This window comes from Lissotriton vulgaris, chromosome 3_1, assembly GCF_964263255.1.
Source record: "Lissotriton vulgaris chromosome 3_1, aLisVul1.2, whole genome shotgun sequence".
NCBI classification, from domain to species: domain Eukaryota; kingdom Metazoa; phylum Chordata; class Amphibia; order Caudata; family Salamandridae; genus Lissotriton; species Lissotriton vulgaris.
The window spans coordinates 2,108,378,594-2,108,392,387 of NC_141689.1; the positions used below are offsets into that span (position 1 = coordinate 2,108,378,594).

The 13,794-nt window shown below is 46.2% G+C and overlaps 1 protein-coding gene across 2 annotated transcripts in view; it reads left to right on the forward strand.

Annotated features, from left to right (window-relative positions):
• TEC (tec protein tyrosine kinase) overlaps nucleotides 1-13,794 on the forward strand; it is a 612,933-nt gene that overhangs the window by 122,576 nt on the left and 476,563 nt on the right. The window lies entirely within an intron of this gene.

The following is a 13,794-nucleotide window of genomic DNA, read 5'->3' on the forward strand; positions in this document are numbered from 1 at the left end:
CGGCGATTTGCGGCCTGTGTGCCACATCATGTATTCCGCACTCAAAATCCCATTCAAAAGGTCAAAATAAGAAAGAAGAGCAAATGATGTTACACGAACAGATTGATCGATTCATGCAGATCGATATATCATGAAGGGTCCGTAGGGGATAAGGAGGGAATGAGGTAATATAAATTTTGTGATCGATTGTGTCCCCTATCTTAGACCCCAACGATTCAGTGTACACGCTACAAGTGCATGTATGTTCCCTCCACTTCAAGCTATGAAGACGCAAATACATTTGCGTCCAACGTTAACATGTTCTCTTTCAGATCCACCATGAATGGATCAAATAGTCCGTTCCTAAATATGCCATGCCAACGCCTTTATGTAGTGTACTTTACACGTTTTTCAGCTCTGGCGAAGTAGGCCCTGAATTCTGCCATCGAGTCTTTTCCTGCCTTCTGACTCTGAATCTCAAACCTGGGCCTGCATCTGTACCCGTGACCTCTGCCTTACTCCCTGTTCGGCTAACGGTGCTTGGTTCAGCCTGTTGCCTGCCAAGACTGTATTCAACCTTCGAATTATCTGCTCCACTCCTCGAAAATACATTCCTGTCTAGTAGTTTCACGTCAACATCCTTCCAGCTGCAGAGTAAAGGGCTCGGCCTCACTGTCTCTGTGCAAGTAATTCATGGCTCTGTTTCCATGGTAGGCCCATGCCCTCCCTCGCACCCCTCGCATCTCATGCAGACACGTCGACGCTCATACACGCACTCGCAGTCAGTATAGGATAGCCTCTTGTCCGAGAGACCTTTTCCTTCCAGATAATACAGTTCCTTAAACATGAGATATTAGATACGATTTGGGATTAGGTTGATCTGACATCCAGACTTCTGTCTCCACATGTAGGGCTAAATGTCAAGTCCCCCTTCACACCTCAAGTTACACGTACATTACACGTCATACTGCTGCGCACGCATCTCTGCCATGTATTTCTGCTGACACTGTCGGATTCACTCATGGATCCGCCTACTTGTGACATCATGTTAAATGACGTTCGTGTTCACGCCTTCATGCACGCCTATTGTAACGCCTTTTTGTATTACGTACATGCACCCTTATCTCTCTTCTCAGCTGTTACGCCTCTTGCATATGCCTTTACTGTAATGCATTGACTATATATATGAATGCCTGTCAATAATGTATTGTCGCATACTTGCATACTCGCATATGACTATTGACTCTGTCAGTCTGTCCCTTCCCGAACCTGCGTGGTGACGGAACGGTATGCCACCTTGGCTCGAGCCAATATGCTAATCACCCAATTCCTTTTTAAGGAATAAAACCCTTTTTGAGAAACCTCAAATATCACGGATTTTGCCTCTTTATTATGAGTTATTCTTATTGACTTTACCGCATAGAAATTCAGTACCAGGTAATTAAATTTACCACACGGTAATAATACAGTTTCGGACGGTTTTCAGCCTCCTACATCCCGATGGCTGGATACCGATCGGTAAGGGCCGAAAATCGGTATTTTCGGCCGTTACCGATTGGTATTGGGCCACCTACATCGGGCCCTTAGTCATCAAGACTCTTCATACCTACCCAGTGTGAAATCCACACGGCTCTACATTGACCCTTACCCACCATTACCGGACTTTCAGAAGCTAGCTTGACACATGATTGTCTAGTCCCCAGTTCTGCTGCCTCATCTCTGTCCAGAATTTTTGATGTGATCCTATTGTGACTAAAGTGCTGCCAAGAGGCATCCTGCCATGCCTGACACCTATTGCTCCAAGCTTATTATCCAACAGCACTTGTCTCCCATGACTTGTAATTTAGATTTTACCTTTATAGGTATAGGCTTTGAAGAATCAGCATGCTAATTGTTGTTATAACGATGATATCTCATTTGGTGCGAACCGGCAGCAATGGGACTGTTCCCTAGCCTGCCAACCAACTCTTAGAGGCAGACTATGTAGAGGCAGTGCAAGAAAGAAAAGGCCAACTTGTGTTGCAAGTAAATGCGTAAATAAACGTGCTTAATGGTACTGTGACATTGAAAAGGTAGTATTAAGAATTATATTTACCGGCTGTTTTCGCCACTGGCTGATTTCTCTAGAGCACAAATTAAAGAAAACACACAAAAGAGACCAAATACAGTTTACTGACACCTGGGCTGTGGAATGATCAGGCTTGCAAAAATTCAGGCAATGCAAAAGGGGAGAGTCACTGGTAATAGAATTTATTCACACCGAGGTTCTTGTAAAGCCAACCAATTATTTACTTGACATTTCTAGCAGAACAGCATATTTTAGCATCCAGGGTAGCATCCAGCTTTTTTGTTAGCTATCACAGTTTTGTCTTAATGTATCTTGCTAAGAAAAAGATCACTAGGTCCACATGAGAATTGTGAGTTTACTGTGCTGATAGGCAAGCAATACAATTATCAAATTGCTTACTGTCCAGGCAAATTAGTATTGGTTAAACATTGAATCACTCCTTTCCACCCACCAATTTTTTTAGGTTGAGCCTGGGCAGCACATGCGCTGCTCTGTGATGCATGCTGTATTCGAGTATGGACTTGAAGCTCCGCCCATATTATTCCTTGGCTTGTGTCATTGTCCTTTGTAAATGCTGGCTTCTGATTCGTTAATAGGCTTGTTAGTCCCTCCTTTGTACCGCCCTGTCTTCATTTGTAACCTCTCATTGGGACTGGCCCTTTTACTTCGGTTGCTACATGGTATGTCTTATTTAGTCTGTAAGCACTATTTTCTTTCATGAGTTTCACTTACTGCAGGCACAACATACTTTCCTGCAACATTTAGCACACCATGCGCGCTTTCACTTTCCAAGTAGCCCCAGACAATGGCGGCCGCTTCTTTGAAATGAAATAGGTCACTCATTTACAAGAGTTTGAGCTATTGGCATTGTAAATGACAATGTCTTTTATTGATGTGTTAATTATCAAAACAGATAAATAAAAGGCATTGTCATTTAAATGCCAATAGCTTAAACGCTGGCAAATGCGAGACCTATTGCATTGCAAATGCTTGTTAATGATTGAAATGTGTTTTGTGTTGCTTATGTATCTTAGGACAACCTAGAATGTGACCACAGCTAATTTGAATATTGTGGGTCTATTTTGTAATAGCGCAGACACGCCTCAACAATGGAATTTGATTTTAGAGATAATATCCAGTGTATAATAAGAATTATTGAGTTAATCTTTCCAACCATCCTCTGTTAGGTATTTAGTAATAGTAAAGAATGTATGTATGCATGTTCTCAATGTATGTCATGTTCCTAGGCAACAGTCAGAATATATAGAAGGGGGTTGTGTCAGCTACCTTCAGCCATTGCTCTGTTGGAGTGTCCTCATCACACATAGAGTGGGGCCATGAGTCAGCCCTATTTAGTCATTGCCTTATAGGCAGCACCATTTACATTTTGGATCAGCCCACCGAACAGCCATGCAGGTAATGAACCACTATCTTAATTGATGGCATTTTGTGTCTGCACATGCCCAACAGTATTGGGAGTTTGTGAGCATTACGTGTCTGTTGCCTGCATCCCTGCCTGGTCTTCAAGCAATTGCAATGTATGAGGTATGGACGACACCTTTTGGGCCATACAAACAGCTGACCAGTAGATCACGTCTCTAAAGCTTGGGCGTGTATCACATCATCTTCTCCACTGCTACCGGGAGAATTGATATATTACCTGACATCTCACAGGTGCGGAGTATCATCATGTCCTCGCCCTCCCTTCCCTTGCTCCCCTGGACTGCGGTGCTAATCTGATGCCAGAAATAGTACATTATGGGCCATTATGGGCCACTTGTACAACCGTTAGGTTTTGCAACTCACAAATTGTGAAACCTGATCAGGGCCGGACTGGGAACCAAAACCGACCCGGCAAAGTGCTCAGCCGGCCCCCTGGGGGGGAGGTCTGAGCTCTTTGCTGGGCCCGGTTTTCGGCGATTTTGTTGCAGGGCCGATTTTGCAGCTATGCTGCATGAACGGCCCTTCAACAAAAACGGCCCCCAGGGGCCCAAAACGGCCCCCCACCCTCGCGGCGCACCGGGGGATTGCCCGGTGCCCGCAATGGCCAGTCCGGCCCTGAACTTGATGCACAACTATGTCTTAGACACTCCCAGTTTCACCGAAGGTCCAGAGATCCTGATCCCGGATGATATTGCCCAAATTTGGTTTTGATGGGTGGAGGAGATTGGCACGAGGCACTGTACCTTTCCAGCCTCTTTTATGTAACACTAAAGCATAATTTTAGCATCTTCTCCTCCTTAATTAGCAAGTGTTTCGAACATCAAAAAAAAATCGCATTTGAATTCTGTTTGTTTTTGAAGAATGCACTTTTAACATTCTTTTTATATTCTTTTCATGACCTAAATTGTTGGTTATATCCTTGTTCTTCCAGAATGTTATTTGGGTTATATTGTAAATACTGCAACAGCCTACATGTGTTTCGCCCTAGGTGGTTAGTAGGACCAGCGATTTCTCAAGGTTCTGTTAAGAGAAGGAACAGCAATCCTGGGTCAATCTTGCAAAGCATACAATGCTAATAACTACTGTTATTAGCATTTTATTTTTCCTATATACTTTTCTATATACTTCAGTGGCTCTCAAACAAAGCAGGGCTGACGGAGTAGGGTGAGGAGTGGATTTCACGCTTGAAGTGCGCATGACTGCTTGGCTGGCACTCTTGGGCCGGCCAAGCAGTCATGAACACTTTGTATCTTCCCCACCAAGCTGCATTACACAGCCTGGTGAGGAACATGCAAAGCCTCCCAGGCCCCGTCTCAGCGCCGATCCAGGGTTCTCATACCAATCACAATGCTGTATTGCAGTGTTGTGATTGGCTATGGGGAGGCTGGGAGGGCAGGTGGTTCCTACTGCTTACCGAGAGTGCAGGTAGATGTCAGGGGATGAAGAAGAGGCAGCGGCCATTTCAGGTAAATGGCTTTTTGTGTTCTTTTTAGTCCCCCCCCCGCCCTGCCACCTGGGGCTTGGAGCAGCCGCGGCTGATGTGTGTTTGTGTGTATATATATATATATATATACACACACATGCATATATATATATATATATATATATATATATATATATATATAGACATATACATATATATGTATATGTAAGTATGTATATATGTGTGTTTATATATATGTGTGTGTATTTATATATATATATATATATATATATATAGCCCATTGGTGGGCTTGAAACATCTCAGACAGCGGCACATAACTGAAGCACACACCACAAGACCCACAAACCAACGCCGACTCATTCGAGTTGCCCTTTGGAGGGCTCATATTTTTAAGTGGGAGGTGTGGCCAAAATGACTGTCGCGCCTCTGAAGGGTGCAATGAGCATGAAACGCTTCCGGCGTGAATCGACAGGCATGCTGTAAACTGGATCCGCCCGCTGATCCGGCTTTTACCTCATGAAGGTTGCTGCAGTGGATGTCAGAGTGCGTCTCCAACAGGTGGGAACCTTGGAGCTTATATATATATATATATATATATATATATGTACATGCACATGCAATCCAGGTAGTTTAATCAGCACGATATGACCGCATTTGCATTAAATAGCCTAAACTCACTTTGAGAAATAACAGAAATCAGTGGGCTGAAAGAGACATTATATATTTGACAAAAAACAACCTAGGCAACTAATGATTCATAGTATAATATATATAAGGACAATAGGCTATACAATTTTTAGAAAAATACAAGTTTTATTATTGATTTTTTAAGCATTTAAAAAGACATATGGCATAAGACAAGAAATTAAAAACAATAAACATACATAGAATCATAGGTCATACAATATCATACATTTATAACAGTAAATGTTAACACATAATAGATAGGTTAAAAAGTTGAGAGTGGCAAATTGGGTCTCTACGCGCGTTTCGGCGAACCAGCGCCTTCTTCTGGAGTAGCCACACAATTTCTAAAAAATATACATATAAACCTTGTATAACTAATGTATTTTTATATGTATATTTTTTAGAAAAGCACCAACACAACTTTTTCACTCTGAAATAATAAATAAGATCTCAATTTTTCATGGGAAATATGTTTTTGTCTTCTTTGAGAGCAACTTCATGATACTCCTATATCCTCGCCCCTTACTCTAGACTTCTAGAACGCCTCTTCCTTGTGAGCGGCTTATGAAATACTTTAACAAAAGGAACAAGTGATGGAAGGAATGCAGAACAATACAAACATTCACCCCCAGTCAATAGATCTGAGTTAAATCCATCGTTTTATTTTTTTTCTCACCATGACACCCCAGTTTGGACCCAGCCAAATTCAAATCAGTCTTGAGCCTGTTCCTCGTAGGGACAGTCCAGCCTGAACTGCTAAGCCAGGTCCTCCCTGGACCAGAAACAAGAATCCTGGTCCCAGTTTCGGGGTATCCCCACTCATCAGCCAGGGTAGCGTGAATTCTGTGGCGTAGTGAGCATGGGATCCATGCCTGGGCATACCCTTCCCACTTACAGTGACAAAAGCAAAAGGACCAAATGATGGACAGAATGCTGAAAAATGCAAACATTCTCCCCCCTAGTCGCAAGGATCTGGGTTTAATCCATCATTCTTTTGCTCCCCACACCAACCCCAGTCTGGACCCAGCCATATGCAAATCAGTCTTGACCCTGTTCCTCATGTGTAGCATGGTAGGCTTGGTCTTTGAAAGGGACCATTTGAAAGGGACCTATGCTGAGGATTTGGACAGTTAAAGGTGAACACTTTCATTTCTAGAATGGCATCATTCATTTTTATTTTGACATTTATATAGTGAACAACTGCCATTGTTATGGCATGATAGGTCAGGGATGAATTTCTACACCAGCTCGCCTCAATTCAAGTGATATTAATGCAATGCCCACGGAAACATCCTAATTCCTGCCATATTAGCCTATGGGAAGTTGGTTACAACCCTAACCTAGGAAGTAAACTCAGTCTGACATGACTTGCTAGGAAATTGAAATGAGTAGCATGTATTATTCAAGCGCTTAGAGCCATCTGGGTTAGAGCTGTATACTATTTCAGTTGTAATTGTTGTAAATATTTTTTATCAATAATGATCTAAGCTTCATGAATTTTGAATTCATGAATGAATTTTCACAGTGATTAGACTTCAAAACTGGCTTAGTGCGTGTTAATGGTGGACGAGTCAACCAAGACTCGAATCTGGGAGAATCATGAACCCGGTGTTTCGAACGTATTACTACACCTACCATCATTGCTGACTTTGGGAGAATTGATTCAATCAATCAATCAAGGAATTTGTAGAGCGCGCTACTCACCCGTTAGGGTCTCAAGGCGCTGAGGGGGGTCGCTACTGCTCGAACAGCCAGGTCTTGAGTTGCTTCCTGAAGGCGAGATGGTCCTGTGTCAGTCGGAGGTGGGTGGGGAGGGAGTTCCATGTCTTGGCTGCCTGGTAGGAGAAGGATCTTCCTCCAGCGTTGGCTCTGCGAATCCGTGGGACGATGGCAAGGGCGAGGCTGGCGGAGCGGAGCTGGCGAGTTGGTGTGTAGAACGCGAGGCAGTTGTTGAGGTACATGGGGCCCGCGTCGTGGAGGGCCTTGTGTGCGTGGGTGAGGAGTGGAGACTCCTGTTGGTGATTGTTCTTGGACTTCTGTTTCATCCTTTCCCTCTTTGGTGACCATACGATCATGGAGAAAACATATAAGAAGTTATACCCAAGTGCCCCCTAAAGTTTCCACTTGCAGGCAGTACTATAATTGGATCCAGTTAATTCTAAATTGTTCTTTGATAGGAGTAGGCAGCTACATTCAACCCCTGTTGAATATGTTACAGTTATTAGTAAAAAAATTTTAATAAGTCTTTTTATTGGTATCTAAAAGTTGCACAAAACAGTGAAACTGAATGAACTCGAAGAAAAACAAAGCCTCAGATATGAACCACATGACAGATTCACGAGAAACCAATACAGTACTATAATGAACACAGAGGCACACACATGTTGATGGTGCCATGCGGGGTAGAAGAAAGGGAGGTCATATGTGATATGCCTTTTTATATAAGAAGTTATACCCATAATTCACTGGTAAATACTTAGCAATTCTGCAGTCTATGAGGATGTCTGATAGTAGGAAACAGTATTCATCGTGCCTCATGTTTCATCATATTGTGATGTACAGTTCCTGGGCATGGAGATATGCAGAGCATGGTCCCCCACAAAGAAAGCTGTTGATTATGCTAAAATAATGAGTGGGGGATTCAGTATGGAAAAATCAGCAGTGTGAATGTTCTGTACGGATGAGACACAGAGACCATCTTAATGATTGTGATGTAGGCAAGAATAGGCTATGGGAGAGAGGGCCAATGCTGTGGATCCCTTTGCATAGATTCTACCAGGGAGAGAGTATTGCATGCCCACCTTCACAATGACAGGAACCTATGTGGACCCCTAGCATATAAAGCCTTCCATTACAATCTTAAATTCCATGGACCACAATATGTGCCTGTGAGAAGTCTGATCACGAATAAGATTGACATGGGCAAGTAGACCTACATTCTGGATAATCTTTCAAAATGTTTCAGGATTTGTATTAAATGCAGGTCAGACACCTGTGGGTGCCCTACCTAGTTAAGGAGGTCATCAGCAAACATGCACAGAGAAAACTCTGCATAGTCCTGTCAGAGCCCAATATCCAGAGTGAATAGCATGGGGAGAGAGGGGCGCCTTGTTGGGTCCCTCTATCAGTAGGTAATGAGTGAGACAAAACGTCATTAACTGGTACTCGCGCTGTCAGGTGAGCATCACTATATGCCCAGAGAAAACCCTGCATAGCCCTTTCATTACGCAGGAGTCTTCAGCAAAGCTCAGTCCTAGATGGGCTACAGCGGGTCCCGTCGCTGACAGCATTGGGATATTATTCCAATGTAGATTGTGACTCAACTTCTGGAAAAGGTCATACCTGTGAGCTTGTGTGCTGATAATGCGTATTCTGGAACTTTCCTTCACTGGGTTGAGTAAAACCCAAGTAAAGGAAATCCTACATGCCAAAGGAATATGTGAGCATATCCATCCAGGTAAGAGGTGGTTGCCACTCACACCATCCTCCCTTGAGATGGTTTCCCAAACAGTGCCTAAAACCAGCCTTTTCGTTGGAATCTGTTGGGACGGGAATGTCCCCTGCATGGTTTACGGGTGTATTCTTGAGTATCCTGATTGCCCGATCACAAGTGAAACTGATGTCCTGACTTTTATTTTTATCTTTGATGTGAGGCTAATCTACTATGGGCTTAGAGAAGTAGGCATGTTCTTGCCGATTTTAGTAGAGGCCTGGGACCTATCCTGAGACCTGGAGGGGTGCACCAAGTGTGCTCTCATAGAATAAGTGGACTGCTGTCTTTTTCTTAGGTGTATTATGTAAAGTGGTGATGGTAGCCTACTATGTTTTGTGGTTGGCAGTGTGAGTAGATCTTTATTTCTCTGTCAGTGAGAGTGAAGTCTGTTGACCACTCTCATGTAAATGTCCATTTTGATGGGAAACCCAGAACCTAGCACTGATTTCCTGTGCGCATGGTGAGTTTATGGGTATGTATGGTGAATGCATGACACATGTATGGTAGTAGGACTGTGTGCATTAGTCTGAATATTTCCAACCGAAATAAATACATTCTTTATTGTATAGTTAATAAAAACCCTTACAAAATATAAAATACCACAATGTTTAAAAAGCAGGGAGTTAACATTGATATATGAAAGATAAAATTTATAAAATGAAGATATCATTCGAACTTCAGGATAAACTTGTTCAAGGACCATGGCTCAGCCACATAGATAAAGAGTTCATGTTGCAGGTTCAAGTCTTTGCCAATAGCCCTCGCTTTTTCTCAAAATTGGCAATAAATTTGACTGCTCTGCAGATAAATTGAGGATCCGCTGAGCATAGGATTTGTACGATCGCAGACCGACAGGTGCGAATTCCATGTTGCTTGAACTTGGCCTTTAGCCAACTCCGACGTTCCTGATTCAGAACAGGACAAATGCAAATCAGTTGGATGAGGCCTTGTCTTCCTGCGCCACATAAATCGCATTCCTTACTTTCTTGGGGCCTCCATTTCGGTTGATCAGCATTTGTTGGGAGGTTGCCCAGCCTTAGATTTAGGTATTTACGTTTAAATGGCGAGAAAGCGAGGTCTAGATAGGCTGCAGGTACAGGCTTTTTATATGATGCATTAGTCTGAATATTGAGGCCAACGTAATCCATTTTGGATACCCAGGGTTGTAACATGGCACAAGATGGAAGTTGAGCATATCTTCCTTTGACTGGTGAAGCATATTGCCTGCATTCCTGTAGCCTTTTTTTTCGACGGGGCTGTTGATTAGTTCTCCTGAACACTGCTATTTTGTAGATGGTTTCCGTGGGGAGTACGACTGTAGTTTCTCTTCTTAAAGGTGAGAAAGTTTCTAGGCCAGGCCTTCACTTCTGTCATCGTAATACTCCATCAGGGAGACTGATCACAATCTGTTGCAGAGATCTAATGCTTCATTGTACCTTTGCTGGGACTAATCCTGCTTGGTATCAGCCCCAGTCTTGTCCGAGTTCAGCTTCAGTCGGCTGTTTCTCATCCAGGCAGCGACGGCCTTCATTCCTTCGCGGAGGTTGGTTTTGGCGATGTGGTGGTCTTTGGCGCGGGAGAGGATCATCTGGGTGTCGTCGGCGTAGGAGATGATGTTGAGGTTGTGCCATCGTGCGACGTGGGTGAGCGGTGCCATGTAGACGTTGAACAACGTTGGGCTGAGGGATGAGCATTGGGGTACGCCGCAAATGATCCCATTGGCTTCGGAGCAGAGGGGGGGAGAGGCGGACGCTCTGTGTTCTGCCGGAGAGGAAGGAGGTGGTCCAGTCCAGGGCCTTCTCTTGGATTCCGGCGTCCTGGAGGCGTGTTTGTAGTGTGCGGTGGCAGACCGTGTCGAAGGCGGCTGACCGGTCCAGCAGAATGAGGACCGCGGTTTCTCCGTTGTCCAGCAGGGTCCTGATGTCATCGGTGGCGACGATGAGGGTAGTTTCGGTGCTGTGGTTGCTGCGGAACCCGGACTGGGACGGGTCCAGGATGTTGTCCTCCTCGAGGAAGCTGGTCGGTTGTTTGTTGATGGCCTTTTCGATGACCTTCGCCGGGAAGGGAAGCAGGGAGATGGGTCGGAAGTTCTTGAGGTCCTTGGGGTCCGCCTTGGGTTTCTTGAGTAAGGCGTTGATTTCAGCATGCTTCCAGCTCTCCGGGAGGGTCAGTGTCTCAAAGGAGATTTTGATGGTTTTCTGGAGATGGAGTGCGATGGTGCTGCTGGCTTTGTTGAAGATGTGGTGTGGGCAGGATCTTCTGGGGATCCAGAGTGGACGGTGTTCATGATCTTGATGGTGTTGTGGTCGTTGATGTTGCTCCAGGAGAGCAGGCGGTTGGTTCGGGTGGTATTCGTGGGAGCGGGGGTCTCAGCGGTTGCCGGGGTGGTGATGTGTCAAAGCTGTTGTGGATGTCTGTGATCTTGTGATGGAAGAAGGTGGCCAGCGAGTCGCACATGTCTTGTTTAGGTGGGATGTCATTGGTGTTAGCGCTGGGGTTGGAGATTTCCTTCACGATATTGAAGAGCTCTTTGCTGTTGTGTGCGTTGTTGTCAAGGAGGTCTTTGAAGGAGGTCCTTTTGGCGGATCTGATGAGGTGGTGGTGTCTGCGGGTGACGTTCTTGTGGGCTGTGTAGCTTTCCGGAGTTTGTTCACGGATCCAGTTTTTTTCGAGTTTTCGGCAGGTTCGCTTCGGGGCCTGGAGGACTTCGGTGCACCAGTTGGCTTTCTTGCTGGTGTGGGTGTTGGAGGGCTTCTTGAGCGGGGCGAGGGTGTTGGCGCAGTGGTTGATCCACTGTCTGAGGTTGCGGGCTGCTGTGTCGTGGTCAGTCGGGTCTGCAGGTGGGCTCTGGGCGAGGGTGGTGGTTAGCTGGTCTATGGTGACTTTGCTCCTGTGGCGGCGAGGCATCTTCTGGGTGAGGTGGTTCGTGGTGGGAATCCAGAAGGTGAAGTGGATGCAGTGGTGGTCGGTCCAGTGGAGTGCGATGGTGTGGTTGAAGAAGACGTGGGAGCTTGATGAGAAGATCGGGTCATGCGTCTGGCCGGCGGAGTGGGTGGGTGTAGTGTCGAGTTGTCTGAGTCCTAGGTTGGCGAGGTTGTCGATCAGGGTGGAAGAGTTTGGGTCGTTGTTGTTCTCGAGGTGGAAGTTCAGGTCCACGAGGAGGATGTAGTCCGTGGAGGCGAGGGCGTGTGTGCTGATGAAGTCGGCGATGGAGTCACTGAAATACAGTCAGGGTCCGAGGGCTCTGTAGACGAGGGTACCTCTGAGGGTGGTGTTGGGGTCGGTGTGGATCTGGAAGTGCAGGTATTTGGCGGTGCTGAGGGTGTCGTCAATCCTGGTTGGAACTCTGGACGACGGCGATTACTCCTCCTACACTGTTGATGCGGTCCTTGCAGGTGATCTTGTATCCTTCCGGGATGACTATATCGATGTCGGGTGCCGAGGAGGGGTTCTACCAGGTCTGGAAGGCGACGTCTGGGGTGTTGGTGTCGAGTAGGTCCCAGAACTCGAATGCATGTTTGCGGGCGGAGCAGGTGTTGAGCAAGATGCATCTGAGGAAGTTGGGTTCTTCGGTAGGTGGGTTGGCGGGCCGGATGCTGGTGAAGCTGCAGTTCCGGCAGGAGAAGGGTCCTTGGGTGCGCCTCAGGACGGCCAGGCAGCAGATGCGTGAGCGTCCGGCGTTGAGTGTGTGGAGGGCGCTGGAGTCGTAGTGGAGTCGGGCACCGTGGTGTTTGCAGGGGTTCTGGCGCTGGGCACGGCCCAGGCACGGATGGGCGCGGACAGGCTTGCCTTAGGCGCACCTTCAGAGCGCCAGCAGCGCGCATGCCTCACGCGTCCGCTGCGCAGCCTCCATTTGAGGGGGTGTGGAGGGGGCTGCAGCTGGGTGGCGGGAGCAGGGCGGCAAATGGGAAAAGCAAAGGGGCGGGCCACAGGGACGCAGCGGCAGGAAGAGCGAGGTGGGAGCGGGTGAGAGTTACAGCAGGCAACAAGGGGCAAAAGGGGGGAAGAACAACTGCTGGAAAAAGAAACACAAGAAACACAAGAATACGGGCACAACAATGCAAAAAGATGAACATTACTGACAAATGGCAGAGCTGAGTGCAGGCAATGCGCGGGGCACAAACCAAAAAAGTGTGTTCCTGGTGTAAGGAGCATCCAGTGAAAGCAGGCAATCCCAAGAAAGTGACCTTTACTGTGAGGGGATCCATTCGCCTCACTGCAGGTCATGAGGACATGTAAATAAGACTGTACCAGAGCGTGTCAATCTGTGTCGCCGAGCAGCCAGGAAATCAAATCACTGCGGAATTGTGAAGCCCTAAACTGGCCTAGAGGCTGCAAGTACTCTCAGATTTAACAAAGAATACTTGGCCTGGAAGCCACAGCTTGCACAAGCTGAAGTGGTGGAATGCACCCTGCATGGAGGGCCACTCTGCTGCAGGTGATTGATGCTGTGCTTGCTACTCCCATCCCAATAACTGCCCTTGAAGCCACGTCATGAGTAGAGCCCACTGCAGCAACTTCACTTATGGAAACAGAGCTAAATGCTTGTGTAACCTGCATTTGCTGCACCGTCCAATTAGTGTGAACGAACGCAGGTAAACCGCAGGGGTTTGGCTAACCAAGGTCTAGATGACTACGCATTTAAGTCGTTGAGAGGCGCTTTGTTTCTATGGTCTCCCG